Source organism: Danio rerio, chromosome 10 (assembly GCF_052040795.2).
Source record: "Danio rerio strain M-AB ecotype USA chromosome 10, GRCz13ab, whole genome shotgun sequence".
In the NCBI taxonomy this organism is placed as follows: domain Eukaryota; kingdom Metazoa; phylum Chordata; class Actinopteri; order Cypriniformes; family Danionidae; genus Danio; species Danio rerio.
In genome coordinates, this window is record NC_141030.1 from 7,132,492 (window position 1) to 7,145,227 (window position 12,736).

Below are 12,736 nucleotides of genomic sequence, written 5' to 3' on the forward strand. Positions count from 1 at the left end.
TATTTTTTTTATTTTTATTTTTTTTACATTTTTTAGGACAACAGAATCTCCAGCAGAAAAGATATCCAAAGATGGCATTTTAAATTGTAAAGAAATCTGTGTTTTAGAAACTAATGAAGATAGCAGAAGTCTTCATTTGAATTATTTAGCCTGACATGTTTACTAATACAAAATATTTTAAATGTTTCTCAAAATAAAATACATTGGCTGTGTCGAAATTGCCTACTACTCATTATGTGCACTTCGGAATCTTGCCAGAAGTAGTAGGAAGTAGTAGTGTCCATATAATGCACACAACAAGGCAAATATCTGACCTTCTTTACCACACCCAAACATAACGCCACCAATAGGAAAATCAAGGAGAGGTCAGTATTAAAGATTATTCACATGCACTAAATGCAGCATGACACAGCAAAGAGATTAACTGATGAAAGAAAAAGAGAAGCAAGATCTCCTTTTAGATGCTCTAAAGCATAGTCCACCCAAACATTTTAATTGACTCACTATTTACTCACTCTCAAGTATGAATGGTTATTGTTTAGATTTTATTAATATCAAATACTGATTCCAATACTGCTTATCGATAATCTTATCAATACTGTTATCTATAATTTGACGCAAAGAGACAAAAGTTTACAAATACCTGCAAACAAACAGAAGTAGATGCATAAAGTTTGGATAAATAAATAAATACGGCACTCAGACTGAGTTGCATGTAGGCATGGGATGATAAACGTTTTCAAGGTAAACTCCAGTTTGGAAAAGGCAATGTTTTAAAACCACCAAACTTTTCTGCTTTACCGTTCTTACGATATATGTACGATTTTATAGACGTTTTTAGTTTTGTTTTTTAGGACAACAGTATCTACAGCAGAAAAGATGCTGTTTTAAATTGTAAAGAAATCTGTTTTCGAAACTAATGAAGACAGCAGAAGTCAATGATTTATTTGAATTATTTAGCCTGACATGTTTACTGCTCCAACATATTAGAAATGCTTCTCAAAATAAAATACATTGTTCAAAGGGGAAAATTTTTTTGTTTTTTTTTACCCAGACATTTTAAAAAAGAACATATTTAAGAGCAGTAATTACAATACCGTGAAAACGTGAAATTTTTATTCAAGGTAATCCTACCGTCAAAATCTTACGAGCCACCTCGTTGGATTTAATCCTGCTAAGTATTTGCACTGCTGTGTCTTTTTTAAACTTATTTAACTTTGAACATTCTTAACAGTGATTGACACATCTGGACTGACTGTATTCATGGTCAAACTGAACTGTGACGTCCGTTCCCTGAAGGTTCGGATCAAATACATGTAGCACTACAATTAACAGTACTGTTTGTCTTGAAGTTGTCAGTACCCATCGCTACCATCAAGTGTTCCAAACGTTTTACCAGTTTCTTTATTCTGTAGAACACAAGAGAAGATATTTTGAAGAACGTTGAAACTGGGTAACCATTAACCTTCATAGCAGGAAAACTAATACAATGGAAGTCAATTACAGGTTTCCAGCTTTCTTCAGAATATTTTCTTTTGTGTTTAACAGAAACAAAAGAAATTCAAACAAGTTTGGAACAAGGTGACCAAATGATGACAGAATTATGGGTGAACTTCCCCTTTAACTTCCATATGCAAGAGACAGTTTATAAATCCAACATTTGTGCATCAACATTTTAATAACAACAAAAAAAAATCGAATAAATTTCCCTCATTTAAAGTTTTTGACAGCCCTTATTATATAATAAATAGAATTTACACACATGTAAATCTGTATTGAACAAAAAACACTGGTGTAAAATGTTTCCAGTAAGTGTGTGTATAGATTACAAAGAATCAGAATGCTTGATGAGGATAAACTATTCAAGAAAAAAGGCAGAATTGTGAAGAACCTTTAAAGAATGTTTAACTAGCTATATGGGTTGTGTCAGTAGTTCAAAGAGGTTATGAACTGTAAACGCTTCAAGCTCCTGCTGACACATGGAATTCAGTTTAGTGACATCATAGTGGCAGAAATGACACGTTTACATTCACTTTTAAGTGTATTTAAAAAATAAAATAAAATAAAATAAATAAATAAATAAAACACAAAAAGGTTGCGACCTGTGGCCATTGTTTTATAGAAATGTTTTTTCTACACTGAAAAAAAAATACTTTTGCCGCTTGTTTAAACAACTTTTTTAAATGCAAAATTTTTTGTAACAACTTCATTATTTTATGTTCAATCCAAAATGATTACGTTAACTTTAACGTTAACGATTTGTGTTGGGACTTTTTATTCTTATTTAACTTTTTATTCAACAATTACAAACTTTTTTTTTATTACAACTATTACAAAACAGAAGGACATATCTTGTCACAAATTTGTAAAAATATAAAAACAGCTAAACACTAACCCCCTGAGTGGTTTAAAAAAAAATAAACATGTTATAAAACAAATAAATTGTGGATAAGATAAACTTGTTCCAACTTGTACCAACAATTAACTCTACAATAAATAAAATAATATGGCAGTTATATCGCGATTTCGATGCTAAAACGATGTATCGTGCAACCCTAGTTTTGGCAATAGCAAAAAATGCATAGGTCAAAATTGCTGATTTTCTTCTTACACCAAAAAATTTTTACAGTCAAAAATTAGGTACCATAAAATATATTTTAAATGTCCTGTATATCAAAACTTTCCTTTGAATTTCTAAGCATTCAGATTGTCTCAATATTTTGACTTCATGCAACAACAGATACCAGATTTTTAAATAGTTGTCCAATCCAAATATTGTCCAATCCTAGCAAAGCATTAAATCAATGGAAACTTACCTAGTCATCTTTCATGAGATGTATAAATATCCATTTCAAAAAGCTGACAGATTCAGTGGTCTAGTTTCACAAAAAAATAAAACGGAAGTCTAAACCATTACAATGAATGACAATACTGAATCGCTGATGTTTATTACAAAATGGTGCTAAATTAACCATAGATGTGTTATTTGCCTTCTACACACAAGATATGCTGAAAACCCTGCCAGTGATCTGAGATCTAAACAGAGCCCTGCCATAATCCGAGGACATCTGTCACTGACACCACCTGTCTGACAGCACACAACACATCACAACACAACTCAACACCACACACAAAACGGAAATGATACCCTTTTTCCTCACACAGCAAGGGGAATTCACAACTAAACAAACAACTAACAATAACAACGTCAAACTTAATCACTTAGAAATATTATATACATATCATTATATATTTGTGGGATACTAGTTAAAAGCAAGTGTCACTTGACTGACAGCACAGATGTGTATTGTAAGAACATCAAGTACAGTAGGATTTACCTTCACATACATTAGTATAAAAGCAAAAGTCAAGGCAGAAGGTCAGTCAGTCAGTCATGTGCAGTCTGATGTCTCACTTCAAGCTGCTAATTTGCTCCTGCACAAATGTTTAACACGTGCACGATGTTAAAGATGATAAGCTATAAATGTATGCTCTTACCTGCGGTGAAAGAGATGGAAGTGAAGCCAAAGCTGCGGGCTGTTATGTTAGCAATTCACACATAGAGAAACACTGAATGAGGAGCGCTAACATTAGCACGCAAGCTAAAAGCACCAGCAGAAAACATCATCACCATCACCATCCTTCAGCTAACGGACGCGCACGAACTACACATTTCTGATTCTCTGCAGGCCTATATAAGACTCTCATTACAGTCAGTGGTGTTACATGTCTGATTTTACCCCGGTGTAGGTTTTAAAAGTCAAAAAACGGCAGTAGAGGCGGTGTGTCGTCAGCCGTGAGGTCACCGCGAGGGCGGAGCCTTCAAACTAGAATGTGTGTTTATTTAACCGTTTTACCTGATTTTACAAAATCTGACAAATCAACAGCGCCGCCATAATGCGACTCGTGGTTCAGAAAAAATATATAACTCAGCGTTTATACAGTTCAGTTGAAAGCAGAAGTTTACATACACTGTATAAAAAGGCACATAACCATTTTTTTAAAAGTCAGACGTTGATGTGATTAAACTTTTTACTCTTTTAGGTAACTTAAGTCAGGATTATCAAACTTGTTTCTGTTAGGCTTAATATCAGAATAATGAGATAGATATTTTTTGAGAAATTGTGATAACTTTTCTTGAAAGTCATGTTTACATACAATAAGATTATTATTATTATTATTATTATTATTATTATTATTATTATTATTATTATTATTATACAATTTTAATATAATTATTATTTTATTAAAGAATGCAAAAAGACAACCACAATCAGGAGATCGACATAAGAGACATACAAAGGATAAAAAATACAAACTACATTAGCTGCAGAAAGAAAAAAGATTAACAAAACAAAGGATAGGGTAAGTAAATTACAATTGTATAAAAGTGTATGAAAATAAATTAAGAGTATAAGGAAAGTGTTCTAATTCAAATCAGAGTCAATAGACAACAGTTTTTCATATAGAACCAGGAATCTGACACATTTTTCTGTTACACATACGGAAAGATTTGAGCAGTGAGTCAACTTCAATCAGAAAATTTCGAAATATAGGGACTGAAGCCATGCATTTTTGCTTATGTATAAAAAAATTTCCAAACAAGATAAAAAAGTTGAAGATAAATTCTTTAGAGTTATGTGAAGATTCTGAGTAATAATAAATAATTTATTTTGAACTAAAAGATTGTGCAAAGGTAACAATAAGATTATTATGCCTCTGATAAAGATGATGATGCCAAGGTTTTGGAAGTTTCTGATTGGCTAACATTGACAACATTGGAGTTAATTGGAGGCACAACTGTAGAATAGTATTTAAGGAAAACCTCACACACTGCTTCCTTGTGTGACAACATGGGAAAATCAACAAGCCAGAATCAACAACAAAAAAACCCAGATTACACTAGGAAATTCTAGGAGACATGTCCTGTGGTCAGATAGAAACTAAGATTGAACTGTTTGGCCATAATGACCAGTGTTACATTTGGAGTAAAAGGGGAAAGCTTACAAGGAACACCATCTTAACTGTGAAGTGTGTTTTACACTCTCCTAGCTGCAATCTAGTACTGGAAAACATGTGTACACACATTACACTACAGCCAATTTAGTTCATCGAATTCACTTACAGTATACCGCATGTCTTTGGACGGTGGTGGAAATTGGAGCACCAAGCGGAAACCCAAGCGAACACGGGAAAAACATGCAAACTACACACAGAAATGCCAACTGTCTAACCACTGAGCAACCATGCCGCCCTATTATATTTAAATATATGTAGAAAATATTTCTATTTAAATGCATAATTAAATAGAACATTAATTAGACAAAAACTCCATTTATTGTCCCCCTACAGCCTGCTGCAAGAGAAAATACAACCTGTCCATTGAAGTGAAAATAAAGGCAGTGTTTTTAGCTGTGTTTACACATTGTAATCCACATAATTAATGTAAAAATATAAATAAAATAAATGCCAAAGGATTAGTCAAAATGAATCAGTGTAATGCCTTGTTTGGTAAAGTGATCATCCCCCTTAGGTAAAACATTATAAACTTGCTCAGGTGCAAGCAATCAACTTTCATATTAAATTGATGACTGATGACTTTTAACCCAGTTAGTCTATTTTAGTAAGAACTGTTGTGTTTTTTTTTTCCCTCTCATTGGTTTTGTCGTAAGACCAAAATTGTAAATAAATCTGGAAAGGGTACCTGAAATGTAGTTTGATTTCAGGCAGTTTGGCAAATAAAGTATAAGCACAACTGAAAACACAAGGGTGCTATTACTGATATATAAAGAGCGAACAAAAGTAACTCAGCCAGGCACAGGTGAAACCATTTTAAAACATTGTCTTTACATTTGTGGTTTGGTTTCATTGTTTGTTTGTTTTTAGTCCGGACCATAAAAGTCCTCAATTTTCCCGGCATTCAAACGGTCATTTTAAGACCTGAAGGTACAAATCGTCATCTGACATTTTTTGTCAAAATTAAGTTATTGATATATTCTTATGAAATTACAACTTATTTACGTCATAGGATATATTTTTTTTAAGTTTCTTAAATTTTAAGAATTTTTAATTAAAAGCAAATGTTACACTCACACTGTTTGTTATATGGAATGCAAAAACTTTGAAGCTCAAAATCATTCAGAACGCCATTCCAAGATGACGAAATAATTTTAAAAATCTTACCAAACATTAACTGTAACCTATTTTTTATTCTGGACAGTATACTGTTAAACCCTATGGGATAAGGAAAATGAATAATAGGAAAATATGCAATAATTCTTTCCAACTGTAAATCTGTTGACATTAAAGAACTTGTGAAAAACTGACCAATGGAAAAGAAGATCTATTTAGATTTTTCAACTGTTCATTGTAAATGCTGGTCTAAACAGAAGGTACAATATGATGTCCAATCATTATCACAGAGTGATATCAAGAGTCAAGACATGGAAACTTTATAAATAATACAACCCAGCTAGCAAAATTCATATGGCTCAAATCTGGCCCCCACAAGACACTTACATCTGGCCCACATACCCCATATGGCACTCGGGCGGTCCGTTCCTGTTTGCCAGATCTGGGTCACAATTAAGCCCTAGCAATACCATAGATTTGCCAGAATTCATCCAACTGAACCAAGACTGAACCTATTCTGGGCCACAGTTTGCTTTTATTCTGGCCAAGCTCTGGCCTACACCATACACTCACATCCGGACCACATACATGAATGGAAGCAGTCCACATATGTTTTAAGATAACTGGGCCACATTTGCCATATCTTCTCTGGGCCACTTTAGGGTCATAGCCACATTAGCCAGAGCTTAATGCCCTGAATATTTGCCAAAAATGGCCCACATATGTCTTAAGATAACTGGGCCAATACTCCTCAGAGATTTGGGTCCATATTGACATATGGCTGCACATCCATGATGCGAATCTCCTGTTTCACCACATCCCAAAGGTGCTCTATTGGATTGAGAACTGATGATTGTGGAGGCCATTTGAGTACAGTAAATGTATTTTCATGTTCAAGAAACCAGTGTGAAATGATTTGTGCTTTGTGACATGGTGCGTCATCCTGCTGGAAGTAGCTATCAGAAGATGGGTACATTGTGGTCATAAACGGATGGACATGGTCAGCAACAATACTCAAGTAGGCTGTGGCTTTGACATGATACTCAATTGGTACTAATGGGCCCAAAGTATGCCAGGAATATTTCCCTCACACCATTACACCACCTGAACCATCGATACAAGGTAGGATGGATTAATGCTTTCATGTTGTTGATGCCAAATTCTGACCCGACCATCCGAATGTTGCAGCAAAAATTCAGACTCATCAGACCAGGGAATGTTTTTCCAATCTTCAGTTGTCATATTTTGGTTAGCCTGTGCAAACTGTAGCTTCAGTTTCCTGATCTTAGCTGACAGGAATGGCACCCGGTGTGGTCTTCTGCTGCTGTAAGTAACCCATCTGCCTCAAGACCTGACCTGACTCTGACCTCTGACATCAACAGTGCATTTGCTCCAACAGAACTGCCGCTCAATGGATATTTTCTTTTTTATGGACCATTCTCTGTAAACCCTAGAGATGATTGTGCAATCCCAGTAGATTAGCAGTTTCTGAAATACTTAGACCAGCCCATCTGGCATCAATAATCATGCGATGTTCAAAGTCACTTAAATCACCTTTCTGCCTCATTCTGATGCTCGGATTGAACTGCAGCAGATCGTCTTGACCATGTCTACTTTGCGTTAACAAGCAGTTGGACTGGTGAACCAAATAAAGTGGCTTGTGAGTGTATAAGTGCAAATGAATACATTTTCCTTCTTTTTCAGACACATTCACACTTAAGGCAATCCAACCACCAGAGGAAGCGCAAAAAAAAATGGTTTTAAAGACTTACAAACCACTTCTTGTGTTCTGCTTCTGTGATCGCATCAACACAAAATACATAATCTAATAATGACTGTATTATATAATAGTCTAGAACTGGTTAGATGATGTAGCCACATGGGTGGCAGGGTTAGATTAGGCTTTCTTCAAAGAAAACAACATTCTATGTAGGGGGAAAAGCGTGAACTGCTTTTGCAGAGTTAGATGTGTTTCTGGGATAGCTGTGAAAATGTAATCCAAACTTAAAACCCAAGCCTCTAAGCCTAACCCAAAGCTATTCCAGAGGGAAATTATGAAAAACAATAGTAGAACCACCTATTCCTAATTGTCACCATAAACCTGCCATTCATTCATTCATTCATTTTCTTGTAGGCTTAGTCCCTTTATTAATCTGGGGTCACCACAACAGAAGGAACCACCAACTTATCCAGCAAGTTTTTACGGATCAAATCCACGCAAATAGAGGGAGAACATGCAAGCTCCACACAGAAACGCCAACTGAGCCAAGGCTCGAACCAGCAACCCAGCGACCTTCTTGCTGTGAGGCGACAGCACTGCCTACTGCACCATTGCTTCGCCCCCATAAACTTATTTAAACGTGCTCATTAAATCCAGTTGGTTGATTGAAAAGCTGTTCCATTATCAGTTCAAGATGTTGATTAAACTTGATAAAATTAGATTCTTCAGGAAGAAGCAGAGTATAATCACTTCAAATACAGGCCAGATTAATGGGGCTGAGAAAATGAATGAGACTGTTCACCCCAAAATCAAAATTTCCTCACACTCAAGTAACTCTAAACTTTTATTTTTATTTTTTGTTGAAGACAAAAAAATATATTTTGAAGAATGTTGGAAAAAACAGCCACTGACATTCATTATAGAAACAAAAACACTTTGGAACAAATGGAAATCTATATTTTATTATTTTCAACAACAAAGCATTTCAATGCAGCAAGCTAAAAATGTCAAATTAAGCAAGATCCAAGGACATAAAAGCAACATAATAACAAGCCAGAACAACTCTGTAACTTACTGCTTTAGTAGTATAGCTTAAGCAATCATGTCCAGTGTTATGTTCATATTTATTTTCATTTAGCACTGTGTCTTGCAAGACACAACATTTTGTTCTACTATATGTGTCTACACATGTACAATAACAATAAAGCTTGACTTGACAAGATTAAGAGCATGTGACTAGAAATGAACACAAAATATGTGACATTTGACGTACTGTAAGTGTCACAATTTGGTCATCAAAGACTAAAAAACTTATAGGAGTGACAGGAATGACAACAACACCATAAAAGTCACGCTGAGACGTTCAGTACAAGGTCGAAAATCATTAGCTTAAACTGTAACAAAACCTATAGCTTTTTAAGGTGGCTCTTGCATATGGATGATTCACACATTGTTGTGTTCAAAATTAATACGACATGTCTGACATGTCTGAGATGACATCCAGAAAGATGATGTAAAATTGCTGTTTTGCAAAAAAACATTAAGCCACTGCACGTTACACAATCCACTGTGTTGTCAAACACAATCAGAGATCCAATCTCTTATCATTGACAACTCAAACACTCAGTGTCTTTCCAAAACAAGAGCTGGAAAACTCTGAAGAAAATGTTTTTTTTACACATACACACAGGACCTATGATCTTATAGCAAACTATTGAACAGTTTTCAAATATTCCTCACAGGCTTGTCTTAATTTAATTAAATATGTTAATAGCTAATAGTTAACAGCTCAGCTTGGCTGGCAGGGGAGTTGAATTACTGGTTTTGATTCGCCACAGTCCACATCAACCCCCCACTTACTGTCCAGAAGCATGAAGGCAGGTGCTCAGAACAGTAAATACACCGAAAACTGTGTAGGCGTCTCTGGGAAGGTGCTAAAGGGATGTGCTGATCAGCTCTCAGGAGTCTTTGCCAACATGTGCAACCACTGACACAAGGTTCAATTCCATAGATGAAATCATCCTCACAACAGCTAATGGGGTATATGCACACAGACTTTTAATTTTCAGTCAGCCAGCTTCCAGTGACTTTCATTCCAGTTCAAAATCAATGCATTTATATCAAATTTCTTTAAAAATGAGTGATCTTCACTGCCTGATTGAGATATAATATAAGTGGGTATCAGAGCGGGTGAGAGGCACTAAATTAAATTTCATTGTTCTGTCCCATGTCTGTAAAATATCCACTGAAAAAAGCGTTTCATGCAAAACGGTTGCAAACAATTTATTTGTGTTGAATTTAAACAAACAAATTAAATGTATTAATGTTTAACTTAATTTGTTTGTTTAAATTTAGCCCAAATAAATTGTTAAAAACCACTTGACGTAAAAATAATTGAGTAAATCCAAGGAATCATCTTTGAATAATTTTTTTGTCATGCGCATCGATGGATTTGCTCTTCAGTGTTCGGACTCTCAGTAGTGATTATTAACCATGACTCAGCTAAAGTGTACTTAACTTAAAGACTGACAACTGAACTACACTGTTTCAATTTACTACAATTTTCTATTTGAAGCTGCTTTGACACAATTTACTTTGTAAAAGTGCTATACAAGTAAAGGTGAAATGAATTGCATTGAACTGAAAAACTAATTTTTACCACAGTATTTTCAGTGGAGTTTCTGTGTTCGCTTGCTGCTCCTGATGGCACTTATGTTTAGACAGACTTTCGTTATGTTTTATGCTTAAAATTAATGCAGATCTATTTAAAATGAGCTCAAACAACACAATTTTTGTGAGTTTTTTTTTTAGGACAGCCTAATTCACAAAAAAATGCCATTTTTGGTGCATCTTCAAACTACTTATTTAAAATAAGCTTAAGCAATATTTAATCAAAATAGCTTAATCAAAGTTTTTTACGAACAACTTAATTGTTTATATTCAGTCATTCATTTTCAGCTAGTCCCTTTCAATTCACTTGAATTTGTAAAAACAATTAAGTTAAATTAATCGATTTGAGTTGGAACAACATGAAGGAATTGTGTGGAACCCAGCATTTTTTACAATGGGGTTTTTCTGTTCAATCAAGTAAGAATTAACAATATCTTTGGACTGTGGGGGAAACCGAAGCACCCGAAGGAAACCTTCACAAGCACGGAGAAACATGCAACCTCTACACAGAAATGCTAACTGACCCAGCCGGGCCTCGAACCAGCAACTTTCTTGCTGTATAGGCGATCAAACAACCCACTGCGCCATGATGCCCCAATATCAGTGTTAATTCTCAGTGCTATTATCGTGCAGTATTTTTTACCCCTTCATGCAGTGCAGCATGATGTCTCCATTTTCAGCAGGTTTTCTCTCACTTAGATTATATATTTTTTGGAAGTATACATTACTTAGTCTCATGTATCTCTTTTTTTCTTTTAAGCATCTTAAACAGAAACTCTGCAGTTTTGTTGTATCTCGTATAAAATGACAATAAAGACTTTTATTCTAATATTTCACAACAGATTTAAGGATATATATGGATAGTTACAGTTGAAGTCAGAATTATTAGCCCCCCTTTCTTTTTTTTCTGTTTTAAATATTTCCCAAATGATGTTTAAAAGAGCAAGGAAATTTTCACAGTATGTCTGATAATATTTTTTCTTTTGGAGAAAGCCGTTTTGTTTTATTTCGGCAAGAATTAAAACAGTTTTTACTTTTTTAAACACCATTTTAAGGTCAATATTATTAGCCCCTTTAAGCTTATTTTCCTTAAAAGTTTACACAACAAATCATTGTTATACAATAACTTACCTAATTACCCTAACCTGCCTAACTTGCCTAATTACCCTAAGCCTTTAAATGTCACTTTAAGCTGTATAGAAGTGTCTTGAAGAGTATCTGGTAAAATATTATTTACTATCATCATGGCAAAGATAAAATAAATCAGTTATTAGAAATGAATTATGAAAACTGTTATGAAATGTGTTGAAAAAATCTGCTCTCCGTTTAACAGAAATTGGGGAAAAAATAAACAGGGCTTATAATTCCCGAGGCTAATAATTCTGACTTCAACTATGTGTACATATATACATTTTTTTTTACTTTGTTTCATTTCTTTGCGAGTTTTAGATGCAATGGTAAAAGGTGCATTTTCATATACACTTAAAACACATGAAATTGATCATTTATAATTAAAAAAAAACTTTCTTAGATTTAGTTTATAGCTTAATATTTGCACTGTACCATTCATTGAGGACCCATGTGTTGCATATAGTTTTTTACACTGGATATCTTTACTCAGATCTCATGGGCACAAACTTGATAGTCTGATCAACAGTCATTTAGAAAGGACAAACACCTTGCATTAAACAACAGTTATGTTTTGCCACCAAACAGTGTTATTATTATGTAAGCATGAGAGTATTGTGAATACAGTCACATCTCAAGCTTGATATACATGGTTACCACACAGTTATAAAAAATATTACCAAAACAGATTGTTTAACATAGTAACAAATAAATTTTGGCTGAAATGGGTTATATAACTTTTTTATCAGAGTGACATGCGGCGCAGTAGGTAGCACGATCGCCTCACAGAAAGGTCACTTGTTCGAGCCCCGGCTGGGTCAGTTGGCATTTCTGTGTGGAGTTTGCATGTCCTCCCCGTGTTGGCGTAGGTTTCCTCTGGGTGCTCCAAAGACATGTGTTATTATAGGTGAATTGAATAAGATAAATTGACCGTAGTGCATGTATGTAAATGCAAGGGTGTGTTCCAGTGCTGGTAGGGCATCTACTGCGTAAAACATATGCTGGATAAGTTGGTGGTTCATTCCGCTGTGGTGACCCCTGATTAATAAAGAGACTCAGCTAAATATAAATGAATGAATGAACTTT

The 12,736-nt window shown here is 34.6% G+C and overlaps 3 protein-coding genes across 37 annotated transcripts in view; 1 reads left to right on the top strand and 2 right to left on the bottom strand.

The window, feature by feature from the left end:
* Window positions 1-3,818, bottom strand: part of ppip5k2 (diphosphoinositol pentakisphosphate kinase 2) — a 93,182-nt gene extending 89,364 nt beyond the window's left edge. For 27 of the 35 annotated variants that reach the window (XR_015500745.1, XR_015500742.1, XR_015500740.1 and 24 more), the window contains exon 1: window positions 3,499-3,818. The gene's annotated coding sequence lies outside the window, so the exon portion shown is untranslated. Of the gene's footprint in view, window positions 1-2,816; window positions 3,039-3,498 lie in introns of those variants that run through there. The other 8 variants (XR_015500746.1, XR_015500743.1, XR_015500739.1 and 5 more) reach the window with 1 other exon arrangement.
* Window positions 1-12,736, top strand: part of tln1 (talin 1) — a 1,269,505-nt gene that overhangs the window by 766,341 nt on the left and 490,428 nt on the right. The window lies entirely within an intron of this gene.
* Window positions 1-12,736, bottom strand: part of sh2d4a (SH2 domain containing 4A) — a 209,872-nt gene that overhangs the window by 85,629 nt on the left and 111,507 nt on the right. The gene's annotated exons all lie outside the window — the stretch shown is intronic.